The 14,824-nt window shown below is 46.2% G+C and overlaps 1 protein-coding gene across 2 annotated transcripts in view; it reads left to right on the top strand.

Annotated features, from left to right (window-relative positions):
• The first annotated feature begins 903 nt into the window (after positions 1-903).
• samd11 (sterile alpha motif domain containing 11) overlaps positions 904-14,824 on the top strand; it is a 59,843-nt gene continuing 45,922 nt past the window's right edge. The window contains exons 1-3 of one of the 2 annotated variants that reach the window (XM_041071444.2): positions 904-1,021; positions 2,396-2,471; positions 14,107-14,249. The gene's annotated coding sequence lies outside the window, so the exon portion shown is untranslated. The remainder of the gene's footprint in view (positions 1,022-2,395; positions 2,472-14,106; positions 14,250-14,824) is intronic. The other variant, XM_029155586.3, reaches the window with a different exon arrangement.

The raw sequence follows: 14,824 nt of genomic DNA on the forward strand, positions 1-14,824 counted from the left end.
CTTCTTAAGCATACATCCTTAGTGAAACTTCAGGCCAACCTCTCCACTACACAACAGGCTCAACACCAAACACCTCCATGACCTCACCCACAGATGCCGCTGTGCAGCCTGTCAACAATAATAAACTGTGCACAGCTGTAAGTTTATTCGCCTACTAAAGAAGCTGGAATCACATTCATGCCGTCATAAACCGGGAATTCTAATGTGAACAATGAACGCCTGGACTGCGTTAGCCGATTCATATTATGCATGATATCAGTTTTGTTTTTGCGCGTGTCTCAGGGTCGCTCGTCGTTCTGCAGCCAGTTACTGTGTGAGCTCAGTTGTTTGTTGACTTTGTTGCCTGGAGTCAGCAGATGGGGCCAGAGCACTGTGTCGCCTGCAGTTTGCAGTCTTGTCAATTTTGGCAGTCAGGTGTGTGATTGTACTTTATTTTGTATTGGTGAGTAAAGACAGATATGCACTGAATCAGCTGGGAATGCAGAAATACACATATGTGAACATGTTCAGTAGATGCATCACACAAAAAAGCAAACTAAGTGCTTTAACAGCTGCTAAAGTTGCTTAAAATGGAGATCATCTGGTTTTCATGAAAATAATCATCAGAAATTAAATACTTGTTTTTTCGATTTCATGAAGTATTTTTGTAATATTGAGTGTAGGGGGAGTTGTACAATAAACTGCCAACAGTCAACAGTCATTTAGAGTCATACCGGAAACCAAGAACTTCACATTAAAAGCCAATCGCGCCTTCTTTTTAGTATGTAAAGAAAAATCTAATGTTGTGAATAATTTTTGAGGCAATACATTATATCTTTCACACATCTTTAACATGTCTATATACTGTATTTGTTTGAATTAATTTACATGAAGATCGTCGCTAATCCATATTTATTGTGAAAGCTAACCGGAAGTGTCCGTACGTTAGCGAAACTTGCAAAGCACGCATCACCTGCAAAACTAATCAGAACAGGTGTGAGAAGATGGAAGAAACACGTTACTGTGTTTTCCTTAGTTTTCGGTAAGTAGCAGTTTGAGACACGAACGACGGATTAAAAGTAAACTATACTGTACAACGACGTTAGCACTTTTGTCGTTCATTTGGTTCTGTCGTCAACAGACAGCGCTGTTAGCTACCTTCCAGCTACTTTAGCTAACAGCTAACCGCAGCGGAGTGCTAGGTGACTGCTCTGCATTCTGATGCACAGTTGCCCAATAACAAACTTCTATTCTGTTATCAATTGTTCCAAATTACGTCATCATTGTTCAAATAAACTCTCTGGTACAGTTTAATTTAGCACAGCTTTCCGTACAGTCCTGCAACTCTGCCATCTAATACATTAGCAACCATGTATAAAATGAATGAAGTGACCAAAACATTAGAATCACGTGCAATTAAACTGATCGAACGAACTAAACTAACTCCCAAATAACATTTTAAGATGGCCCTACATGTGCTGCTCATCTAAGACAATTCTGTCAAAATAAATGATCATGTTTGAGTTTTGCATGAAATTGATTATTTTGGCATTTTATTCGGGAAAGAATTAGAAAGCGAGCAAGTCTGTCTGTCCCCGTAAGATGGAGCTGCAGTCACACATATATTAGTGGCGAGTTGGAGCAGGTTGGCCTTCAGTCTAAAGGAAAACCAGGAAACAGCCAAGCCAGGATGGAGGTGAACCGTAGGTGGTGCTAGAGAGCTTTAACTTCTTTACAGCGTGGTTTCTCGATTCAGATGGAAAGAAATAAACATGTCATAAACACGCTAAATACTTAACTTGACATTGTCCTGTTTTGTTTGTGTAATTGCTGGTGGCATGTGTTTAACCATTTTTGTCATCACTATGCTCCATAATAAATATATTGGGTGAGAAGTAGATTAGACTTGTATTAGGTGACAACAGTCAAGGTTTTAAGTTTGATTTTTATTTATTCTCAAATTTGACCACCAGTTGGTTTTAATCATCTCATGTATAATGTCATTTGAATGTGATGTCATTGATGGGATTCAGTCCAAGCACAGTCTCAGTATTTCAGCCAATGCCTTATTTTATCCTGACCTTTTGTTTTGAAATTATTTGTTTATATTAAATGATGAAATGGTAATTAATTGTAGAAGAAGATATTTTCACAGATTCACTGAACGGGTTTAAAGCAACAAGTTTATAGCAACAAAGGTCAACAAAGTATTTGTATTCATCAAAATCCTGAAGGTTTCCTTTGACTTTCAGTGGTGAATTTCATTATGGCCACCGCAGTCATATGACTCTTTGCCAAATCAGATAATATAAGAGGGGACTACATCACACATGTGTCATCTCATGTGTAATGTGGAGTTAAGGTCATCAATAACATACACTATAATGAAGTCTTCGCCCTTTCACCCCTCTTGCAGTTACTTGAAGCAACACACCCAGTTTGCACTGGTTTCAGTGGAGGAAGGACCAGGCAGATCTGCATGGGGTCATAAGGTACGCTATCACCAACGGTTTTTCCTTTGACCACATAAAGTATTAAACGTCAGCCTGACTATGCTGAGGAGTTGTCAGGCCTGTTATCAGTCGAAACATTTGTTAGGGTCACAGATGTGTCACAGATGTGACCCTAACAGATTTTAAGTTTGTGCAGTTAAATCTCTGAAAAGCGTGAGGCCTTTGAGTCTAGAAACAGAGATGTTTGCTTTAGTTTAATGGATGTCTAGTGCTTGATCTTCACCTGACTGAAATATGACTGGAGTAAAGTGCAACATCCACCTGCTGAAACTCCATCCAAAGCAACTTTAATCAGGAGTTTCATTAAACCTAGCTCTAGAAGGTTGGAACCAAGTATTAATGTCTACACTCTTTGCTGATTATAAACTAAAATGCAGGTGCGGCCACGGTATATGTGACATAACACAAGTAGGATTGCACAGACCTGGCAGTGATGCTGTTTTATATAATATCTGTGTTATTCTTACAGTTTTTTTACCTCATGCAAACTACATAAACCAGATGATAACTTTTATTGTTGTCCATTCTTACCACGAGATGTGTGCATCTGGAGATGTTGTTGTTTATGCTGACAAACTTATTTATTCTTGTTTGTCCTCGTTCTCAAGTCTGTACATCCAGCCATACATTGCAGTCTGTGAATAAGTGTGTACTTTGTGTTGCGGGTGATGTTAGCTTCCTGAGGCTGATCACCACCCTCTTCCCAGTGTCTTGTTTTTGCCTGTCTCCTCGCCTGTGTGGAAGTTGTGTGGGCACCCTCTGGATTGCCTCACTGCCGAAGCATGCCGGACCCTGTTATCCAGCTATCCATCTGTGTTATTGATTTTTTTCCCTCTTTGTAGAGTTTCATCTTTCCTCCACTTTTCTGTAGAGCGATGGAGAGGGAGGGAGCGCGAGAGAGGAAGGAGGGGCGAGCATGGGGGCAGAGTAGAGATCTGAGGGCTGGAAGAAGGGGGGTGGGGGGTGGGGGGGTGAGGGATGGAGCAGCAGAGGGGCTTCTGAGGGTAGGGGTGTAAGAGGTTGGGGGGCACTCAGCCTGGGCTATGGATGAGCAGAGAGAAAGACGGAGAGAGAGGCACTCTTGAAGTGTTGGCGCTTTTTTCTCTCTCACCATTTCTCTCCATTCTCATGGGATCGCCCCCCCCCCCCCCCCCCCCTTCCTCCTCCATCCTGCTCCAAGGCGCCTCTGGTACACACGCTCCACTCGCCACCCCCTCCTCCTCCTCCTCCTCTGCCTCTCGCTCCGTCCGCCTGCCTGCCGTCTCTCCTTCCCGGGGGGCCTGGGCAGTGCTGGCGGCGCAGTCGTGATTTGCAGGAGATTTGTCTAAGTGAGAAGCAATTAGTGCGCCTAAGCACCGCTAATGTATGCATGGCGGGGCCACTGCCGCCCTCCTGCCTGCTGGTGCCAGGGCCTGTCCAGTTCATGGCACCTATGTCCTTCTATCTTCCTGTCTCGCCTGTCTCTTTTCATTTGGAGCAGTCGTCTCTGATTCTATTACCACAACAATTAGTAGACCACTGGTTGTTTTGCAAATGTTCAATTCATAGCTAATCTACAACTGTATACAACTCTATGTATTGCTCTACTCGGTCTGGAAACTTCGCTAAAAGGTCCTAGGGTAGAGTAGAGTTGTGAGCTTAAAGTTCACTGGAGCTGAGAGCAGTGATTCTGTCCCTCATCTTCTCCCACATAAGTTTCCATTGTAGATTTGAAGGAGGCTTCGGTCTGAGAGCAATGGTGAGCGCTAGCATAATTTGAGTGCAGTAAAAAAATCCACACTAAAGTGTACACTTAAATGAACACACACCACAAACACACATGCACAGTGGAACAGAGGTGGGTGGCAGGATTCCCTTTGAAACCTGCGGTGTCGAAATGCTTGTTTGCAGGCGCGCATGCATTAGAGGCGTTCCGCCGAGTGCGACTCCCCAGCTACTTGAGGGTGAACTTTGCCCTTTTCTACACATTTGCTCTCCCTCGCTCAGACAAAAACAAGATTAAGTCTGCTCATCTTCACGCCGCTCTGACTGCCTTCCAAGCGGGAGCCTACGTGGACCGTGGGTGGTTTTGGAGCGAGTCGCTCGTTAATTAAAGATAGCCTAATTACTGGCGCTTCTTAGCCTGGCTTTTGCGGCACTGATAAGAGGATAATCCTAGAGAGAAAGGCGGAGATCGAAGTGGTCCCCGGTAGACCGGGCCTCCTGCTCGACTGGGCCAGAAGAAAACGCACCCCCTCCCTCCATCTTGTGTCTGCTTTAAACAGAAAGACTTGCATCCAGAGAGTATAGAATATTAAAGTGGGCTGCACTTCAGCAGCAGGAAGCCCACATAAAAGACTCGAAGACATTAGCCGTTGCTTGTTAGGCTGAAGGTTTTCGGAGCTTTTTCTAACCTGCATGCACAGCTAGTGCAGTAGTTGCTGTGTGTTGTAACACAATAGTCTTTTTATTCCTGTATGGGAATTCTCAGCTTTTTCTCTCTGTGAGAAAGGCCTGGCTGCAGGTTCAGCCTCAGAGCTGCATCACTGAAAGGTGCTGGGTGCATTGTGCCTCGCTCAACACACTTCAGGAGGTACGCTTACATTCGGTTCTTGTTTGTGGCCATATCATTAAATTTCTACATGTTTATTGACTGGAGCTCGAAACACAAATATACATACACACAGGATGAAATGTAAATAATCACAATTACAGCCCACCTCCTACTCAGGTGACTGCAAGGTTGTCTGACCTGACTATCATACACAAGTCTCTAACCCATATTTTGTTATGGGGAGTTAGCCATTAGCACTTGCTGGGCTGTTCCCATATGCTGGGCTTCCACAGATCTATAATTCAAGGGTGGCAGATGTCCCCGTGCATTATTCATGAGTGCCGTTCCATGCCGGGCTAGCAAGTGAGCCAGCGGCAGAACCATCACAAGGTGCTTGCATATAGAGGGTCTCTTCCACGTTGACCTGCGCGTGCACCTTTCCTGCAGCTCCTTCCAGCGAAGGGGCTGCAGTGAGCTCTCCACAGATCCAGAGCTGCTCTCTGAGACCGCAGATAGCATCACTGGCCGTGGTGGGGGTCATCTGGCCAGTTCTAATAATTCTTCATATAATAGCTTTGATGAATTATTTGATTCTTTAAAGCATCCTTCACAGGAACAGTCTGCCTGGCTAAACACCTAGATGGGTGAGAATATTTTATATTTCGAAATAGGATTTGAAACATAACATCCATTCTTTTAGCAAAGATATAATATAGTGTAGAATGTTCTGTGCGCTTTAGTTCTGAGGAAGAGGTCAGATCTGGTGTGTGTGCGTGCTCGGGACTGCGTCTGTGCTGTAAATCACACCTACATACCTGAAGGAGACGGCAGCGTTCTGTGCCGATACCCTCAAAGACGGAGAGATAAAGCGCACGCACACACAGGCGCTGCGAGATCACAAGCCGCCCCCAGCGCCAAGCCTGGCCGGCGCTGAACCGGCAACCTGATATCTCCTCCGGAGCCCTGTGGAGGGGGAGAGTGGGTGTGGGAGAGAGGCTTCTATAAAATCTGTCCCGCCGGTTGGCCGTAACCTGAGCTCCCAGCAGACAGCCGCGGTGCCGCAGTCAGGCATGGAGGTGTGTGTGTGTGTGTGTGTGTGTGTGTGTGTGTGTGTGTGTGTGTGTGTGTGTGTGTGTGTGTGTGTGTGTGTGTGTGTGTGTGTGTGTGTGTGTGTGTGACATGCTGCCACACGCCTGTTTCCACGCTTGGGATTGGCCCACTTTGCTTATGTAAAATACAGACACACACACACCACAACCTCCCCTTGGCCTTCTGTGTTTCCCCCAACTTTACACATATGTTCACTGACGTACGGGAGGAATTAATTTCCACAGTGTCCGAGTTCTTTCATGCCGCGATCCTTCCTTTCCCTGAAATTGAGAGTCATGACGAGATGACGGGACCGTTGTCACTGAGTCACTGAGCTTTTCTTTCCTCCAGGCTTTACACTTTCCTGCAATATCTCCTCCCTCTTCACTGTCTGTCAGCTTCCAACGTGACCGTCATCCAAAACATCTAAGACGTCAGTGAGCAGAAAACTGCCGTCAGCTGCCATATTGCTCGCCGCCGCTGCCTGGGCGCTGCCCTTTACGGATGTGAGAGCAGCATTTGTGTGGTTTGGGAGCGGGATTGGAGGCGGCGGCGGCTGGGTGGGGCAGCAGCTGATCGAGCTTGTCTCTGGGCTGGCGGAGGGACAGGAGCCCCTTGTGTGGTTCCAGTGGGTGAGGAGGTTAACTGAGCCACAGCAGAGCCAAGACGCTGCCTGGGATATTGACAGGTTGGAACCTGAGGGCTCCTGCAGGATAGGAACACACTGCCAGAGGCTTGGTTACCACCACCGCCTGCCTGCGTTGGAGGAAGGGAGGGCGTAAGGAGGAGAGGGGGATGAAGGGAGGAGAACTAGGGAAAGACTGTGGGTGAAGGCTGGAGTCTGAGATTTGTTTCTCCACATCTATTAAAACCAGATGAAGATGAGATTTGAGTGATTACAGTAGGTTGGGTCATTATGGCTGCATTCAGTATCACAACATTGATACCAATATTTTAGCTAATTTAATTTATAGTATGCACAGATTACACACAGACACATTGCAGTGAATGTGTTAGAATGGAACGTGTACATCAGAAATATACAAAACAAAACCTGCAGCACTTTTTGTTTCACTAGTTTTTAATTATGGTTACACGTAAATTACCAGTTCTCCTCATAAACAATATCGGATAATATCTAAAGTCATATAATATTTTGATTTAAGGCTGAAGAACGTGAAAGGCAAGAATACTTGGAGTACAGAAGGTGAATCAGAAGTTAAAAGTTGGAGTTCCAGCATCTTTGCGCATCTCCACCTGGCTGCTTTCGCTCAGCGAGGAGACGACTGCGCGGCTTGTGAGTTCAGGGTCATTTTCCATGGTAACGGTGGACAAGGTCAGAAGGTGGTTGGCTTAGCAGAGGAGGGTGCTGGCGGCAGTTTGTTGATTCTCTGATAGGGGTGACCTCCCCCTGACCTCCACACAAATCAATACTGCCTCCTTAAACTTTCATTTGTCCTCGTTTGCTAACGCTCACACCCAGTTGGGAGCAATTAATGTGGGGATTTTTTGGGTCTCGGAACAACATTGGGTTGTATAAGAGTGTGGTTATAGATTTATATTCACTGATTTAACATTTGATAAAACTAAGTAATTTAAGTGCTGAGATTTACCGTGAATATTCCATACTGTACCAATGATACATCCATCTAGCGACATTAGCAGCTATTAGGTTGGTAAATTTCCAGTCACACCATGATTTCAGAGAATACTCTCGGTACTGTGAGAATTTGTGTGGTGCAGGGAGTCCCTCCAACGCAGGAAACCCTTTGAGAAGCTCCTTCCTGTTTCTTCACCTCCTCTTCATTGCACTTTGTTTCTTTCTCTCCTCTCACCCCCTCATTCTCACTTTAACTATCCGTAATCCTCGGTGTAGCCTACCAGGTTACGCCTCTGCAGAACAGCAGGGATGAGTGGGTTCTTGTTTTTTTTTTTTTGGGTAACTCTCGTGTACATTTCTCCATTCTGGGGTCACCCTTTTCCACTCCTCCACACAGGGAATCACCTCACCGAAAGGCACTGGGGTTCATTTAGTGGGTAGTTACACTGAAATCTTACAGACTTCCACTGTATGAGTGACACGACATGCTGTGCTGTTAGTTCCCAAAACTGACAGGTCAAAAATACAGTGTACCTCTCAGAGCCTCCTTATTACCGTGTATCACACTTCATTGTTATATTCACACAGATGGCAGGACTGAGCCCAAGTGCAGCTCAGATATGAAATGTAAAAAATAGCATTTGCTGCCAAGTGCTGTACACAGTTTGTGTCATAATTTAGCACTCTGACACACAGTGGACTGCTAACATCTGACAATAGGAACGTCTGTGTCTTGAACAAATGTGTTTCATTTTCCCGAACATTATCCCACAGTTTTTAATATATTATGAGATCAAAGTCTTCATGTTCCTAATCGTTTCTCATAGTAAATATCAGTACAGCTAACGGCCATTATTGACGCCCTCATAATCAAACCTAAACAGACAGCTAGTTGACCCAGTTTTGTGGTTGAGCGTGATCAGTGTCCTGTTCTTTTGCTCATCTGTCAAATCAACGGGATTGTTTTGTTTTTGGATAACAAGTTAAATCGTTTCCAGAGCATATTTCACATTTGAGTGATTTCCATCTAGCTTTATTTTACTTAACACGTTCTCCCCACACCTTATCTCCTCTGAAATGAAATTTGGTAGATACTTGGATTTGCTTGTGATCCTTCCTTGTGGCTACTTATATTGCAGCTCTTTCTTAATTGAAGGCTGTTGAACCTGCAGAGGTTAGTGCACTTCGCAGGAGCGGCTGTGCATGGAAACGGTTGTTATTCTGCGCGACGCTCAGAATGGGGTAATTGGGTTTCGCTCCAATTTCTGCTGAACAGATGTGAGATAGGATCAGTGGAGACATTTTGATATTTTGATCTGTCAGATCATTAGTGGAAGTGTGGTTGTTATGGCACTGCCCACGTGTTCTCTTCTTCTAAAGAAGCGCCGCGTGCGAGGCCTAATCCTAAACTAAATTGCGGTGTGAATACACGACGACAGCCTCCTGCTTTAGCGTTCGCTAGACGCCGGGTTGATTGTGTGCTTTGGGTGTGCGTGCTATGCTGCGTTACTGGCAGAGAGTCTGACTGCCGTGGTGTTGGGAGGGCTGTGTCGTGGCTGTGGCTGCGCGGATTAGCAGCACAGGAAACGCGTCAAAGTGCTGAGATCTAACCAGAACCAGATGTTTGAGGCTACCGGCTGGGGGATTCTCGCCGTGGAACAAGAGCGTCAGCGGGGGGAAGTTTGCTTCAGCGTGACTTCTCTACTGTATACCTCAGAATTCTTTGTCTTTGGGTTGTTTCCTGTCTGCATCCTGTCTTTATCTGGCGGCACTAGCTGCCGTATCAGTAGTTTGAGGTTAAGTCTGTTTAAAGAGAATGAATAAAATAGCCATGGGGTAGGAAGGTTAGGCTTATTAATTTTTATTTATGTGGAAACCAGTCACAAAAAAAGTTTCAAAGAAGATATAAACTAAAAAAATGCAAACCAATAAAAAAAGCAATGAAAGCTTTGACAAGTGTGTGTGTGTGTGTGTGTGTGTTTGTTTTTGGTTTCGTCTGATTAGGAAATAACTCACACATCTTTACTGACATATCCCAGCATCCTCTACCTTCTCCACTTTTGCTGCCCCATCTCTTTGAAGCTCTCCGAAGTGGGAGACGGAGTTGGCCCGCTTTCTATGCCTGGGAGCTTTGCCTGCCCTCCTCCGCTTCAATGCCCCCTGACTTTCTCTCACACACACACCAACACACACACACACTGAGACGTACACTTAACTTGTCCAGTCATGCACGGCAATCATACATGGCACATGCACACACGACGACCCAGGCACCGTTGACGAAAGGGAAGTGACTCCAGCTGAGCCTCCAGACTATGCGAGGCCGCTGAAGCCGTACCTCGGTCCTACTCCAGTCTCTTTGCCATTGGCAGATCCTCTAACGCAGGGCCCCGTGTGACAGCACAGCACACACCCTCCCGAGGTGACAAGTGTTCCATAATATCAGGCGCCACGTGGAAAAAAAATAAAAACACACATGAGTTCCCTGTGTGGCACTGTGTAACCGGGTGATTACCGCTGATCATAAACATCGACCAGAGTGTGTTAAAAGCGTGCTTGTCCATCAGCGGCACCAGGATTAATATTCCCATCAATGTTGGTCGGAGCTGTTTCCTTCTTTGCTGCTGAAGTTGAATTGGCACAGCCTGAAGGTCCTGGATAGTTCTGGGTGAGAGCAGCTTTCAGCAGACTGTTAGTCTTATCATCACCGTACACACACACACGCGCGCACGCACACACACACACACACACACACACACACACACACACACACACACACACACACACACACACACAAACACAATCTGTCCCCTCTGACCCATGCTTTTTCCTGCCCCTGGCTGATCTATTGGGTGATGCCTGCCCTGTGACTGGGAAAGAAAGTGTGTGTGTGTGTGTGTGTGTGTGTGTGTGTGTGTGTGTGTGTGTGTGTGTGTGTGTGTGTGTGTGTGTGTGTGTGTGTGTGTGTGTGTGTGTGTGTGCGCGTGTGCGTGCGTGCCTGCCTGCGTGTGCGCTCACGGCCTGTCCCAGCAAATCGATATCCGTCTCGTATCCGTGAGCTGTGCCTGACCCCTGATCGACCTTGCTCAGCATTGGCGGCCGGGCTCCGTTTTTTGTTGGGGTTTGAAAACGTGAGAGGCACATCGAGTTTTACCCCCTCGCTAATAGAGGTCTCGGGCCACGGAGGAGTGTGAAAAGTCCCGACTTAAATGTGCCAGTCTGCGGAGGCAGCAACAGTATATCTGAGAAATGGTAAAATAACAGGAAATATTTGGCGTCGTTTCTGATGATTTTAGAGTTGGTCAAAGTATAGTTCAAAGTATTACCCCAGAGATTGGTCCAGCATGATTATAAAACAGCAGCAGCACATCTCCGTGGAGAAATTGTGGTTTTAAAGCTAACAGTTATATTTTCAGGAAACTGAGCAAAAAAACTTTACCTCAGCCTTCAGTTTAAATTTTTCATGGATGACCCTGTTGTGTTCGTGGTAGAGACACTAAAAAGCCACACATGAATCTGAGTGTGTGTGTGTGTGCATGCTCACATGCGCGTGCACGCGGCTGTGTGTGCGAGGCCGGCGCCGAGCTCGCCTTGACGCCGGCTCGCTAGTTGGGCTCAGCCTTGCATGTTGTTGGTGTGTGCTGATAGCGGATCCGGCTCCCGGGCGGAGCGGGGCTGAGCGGGGCTGCGGGTGCCGGCTGCCGTCGGCACTAATTGAACTCTGCCGCTAAGGTAAGAGAGGGAGGAGGAGGCTGTCAGCGAGGGAGAGGAGGGAAAAAAAGGCGGAAAAAAATAGCATGGTGAGGGCGAAGTGCCCCTGGGGGGTTGGGTCCCTGCCTGCCTGCCTGCCTGTCTTTCGTTCCCCAGCTCCTTCCCCCCTCCCCCCCTCCCCATCTAAATAGCCGTGCCGGCGCTCCAGGGCTTCCTGCGCCTTATCTGCTGATAATTGGGCACTGGAGCTCCACAGCTCGCTTATGAAATATAGATTCCTGACGGAGGGGAAGGGTGGGGGGGCGGAGGGGGGGAAGGAAGCAAGGTGGTGGTGGAGGGAGTGTGCAGCGAGAGAAAAGCCCCTGGTCGTATCAGAGAGTTGGGAGCCTTGTGGGCTCTGCAGCGCTGCTCTGGCTCGTTTAGCAGACACAGCCCCAATAGTTAGGGCGGAGGCCTCTGCGCCGAGCAGCCCACACTGTCAAAGGCAATTGGAAAACAATGCTTTGCTGCAATTGTTTGTTGCTGTAAATCGCGTGGGCGAACGCTTTTGTGTAGTCCGTCGCAGAGCGCGAGAAACCTGAGCAATTTCGTGTAGCGATGAGGGGCCTCGTCTGTGATGCAGCGTTCACGGTTTCTACTGCACATCCTGCGTAATTAAGATTTAATTTAAGCACATCCGCTGCTCTGCTATAAAACCTGTGTATGGATGGAGGAGCACGTCATATTCCTGTAGCTATGCTATCGCTTCACGTGTAGATCAGAAGAAGAGCTTTTATCTTAGCTTTGAGCGAATAATACTTTAATACCTAACATTAAAATGATCTATACAAGAAAGATGCCGTTTTCTCAACCAAGTAAAATAATTGTCTTCATTGTCAAGTGTCTCCAACTTGCTTAGCTGCCTTGCTCACAGGTCATTGCATGTCCCTTCGGGTCATGAACGGGCAGATACCTTCCTGACTGTGGTGGGTGGAGGGAGGAGACAGGCTGGAAGGCAGACCCTCCTATGCATGAGCACCTACTTGTTTTGGCCGGACTAAATCAATCCAAGGGTGGTTCCCCCTTTGTAGCGTTTCACATTATTCTTTCAGCATTGTCACGCTTGCACTTACTTACGTCTAAATTGTGGCCAAAAGTCAGCAAACAGAGAAAGTCGCCACCGAAGCCGACACAATAGCTCATTTGTTAAATGGTTTCAGCCCAAATCCAACGCTAGGTCTAGGTTGTGCATTGATCTTGGCACGGACAAGTCGGGCGCCCATTTCATTTCTCTCTGACGACCAGGGCCCTGTTGGTCAATAGAAATTGCAATTCTCTGCACTATGGGCCAAACAAATTCATTTCAATTACAATTAGCATAGAGGCCCAGCGGCTGATTTATGGCCTTGTTTTCCTTCCAGTGTGTTCTCCTGCGCATTAATCACTGGCCTGTGTGATCCTCAAGGCAGCTGCCCTGCTGTGCATTCCTGCATCCCTTTCCCTCCTTTTCCTCCCCAACCTTTTCCTCATTCCCTCTGACCGCAGGGAACAGCGGGTGTCCTTAACTCGCACCTGACACCGGCCAGGGAGCAGGACTACACTTAACTTGGTGCTTGGCTGTCTGATCGGCTTGCGTTTATCATGTAGGATGAGCAGATGTGTCTTGGGAAATCCATCCACGTTTGAGGTTCCTTCTTCCTTCCTTATGAGGTTTCTGTTAGCATCACATGAATAAATTTGGTACAGTTTAATTAGCTTTTGTTCAATTTGACACCTACATAAACTAAATCCCACGCTGTCACCTTACTGTAAATAATATCAGATTGTTTATGCCTATTACATATGTATGGCCTGTGGTCATTCCCTGCCTTTTGTCTTTTGGCTCTCATTCTAGTGTTGACGTTGGGTTACCGTTGGGCTGGGATCTGCAGGCCTATTTTGGACTGTTTGGGATCGTGCCGTGTCTTTTTAGTCGTGTGCGTCTGAGGCTGAGTCATCCGGGGCTGGACTTTTCCACTCCGACAATATACCAATCTCTGGTGGCCACACAGTCTTGTTTATACGGACCTGTCCATGGCCTAGTGGATCTGGAAGCGGCTCACTTGCTTCCAGCTTCTGTCTCCTTGCGTGCTCCTTTGCCCTTTGGCTGGATTTGAGGGGGGAGTAGTAGTGACCAAGGCAGTGGTGGCTCTGGATTCAGGGAGCCAATAAAAACAGACAGCACTGCGCTGCTCTGGGCAGACTAAACATCTATTCAGACAACATCCTGACTGGAGTTTCTCTGATGAGTGGGTGGTGTGCAAGCATGTTCTTCTACACGTACCTGTAATAAAACCAATCCTACTATTTCTAACAGAGCGGAAGTAAATCTAATGTTTCTAATACGTTTAATTCTGTTCTTGGACCCAGGTCTTGTGGGTATAGATGCCTCTTTCTGACTGTGGCTGTATGTTGGGTGGCACATAATGATGAAATGATTATGGCGCTAATCAGATGCTTTGCTAGTGCTTGGATAAGGGTAAAATAACCATAGATTTTATCATCCTATTTGTCTTGGACCCAAAACCTGACTCAATCAAATCACCCAGTTAAGAGTTCCTTTGATTTAGTTCTGAATTGCTTTTTTCACATGCTGTTTATTGCATGACAAGACCTACATCATCCTGTTAAATAGTTCCAGGTTTAATATATTCTTATTTCAGGTGGCATTCTCAGCCGACCTCGACATGACCTCTTGATTAAAACGTGGTGGTGGAGTCTGGAGCTTCAGTATCTCCGTCTTCCACTCAGGAAGTTAAGATTCCCTGCCTACAAACCACTGGAATCAACTGCAGGAATCTGGAGGGTAAGCAAAGTGTGCAAATAGGGAGATGGAGTTAAGTCTCACAATCCTCAAACAGCACAGGAAGCTGTTGGATACTGTAGGAAGAAGAGAAACCGAGAGAGAAATGGATGTTGCCCTTCTTGCTTTTGAAGTATTTATGAGGATTTTCCACTAATGCCAAACTTCCCTTTCCCAGATCTTCGTATCAGTCAAAGGTAGAATTTATCTTATTGAATGAAGCTTTAGGGTATTTGTGTTTTGATGCAATTAAAACGATTAAAATAAACACAAACGAAAAAGATGAGAGATGGCTTCTTATTCAGAATGGCAGAATTGCTCTTGTATTAGTCTGAAACAATCCTATTCCTCCCATTTATAATTAATTAGGGTATAATATATTTTTGTTATTCCCCTCTTATCTCATATCAACTAATGATATGTTAATGTAAAACCTTTTACTTTTCTGCTTCTCTCCACACACACACACACACACACACACACACACACACACACACACACACACACACACACACACACACACACACACACACCAGAAAAAAAGCTACCCAGAGAGGGAGTATTGGGTTTTCTTCAGG

Source organism: Betta splendens, chromosome 7 (genome assembly GCF_900634795.4).
Source record: "Betta splendens chromosome 7, fBetSpl5.4, whole genome shotgun sequence".
Classification (NCBI taxonomy): domain Eukaryota; kingdom Metazoa; phylum Chordata; class Actinopteri; order Anabantiformes; family Osphronemidae; genus Betta; species Betta splendens.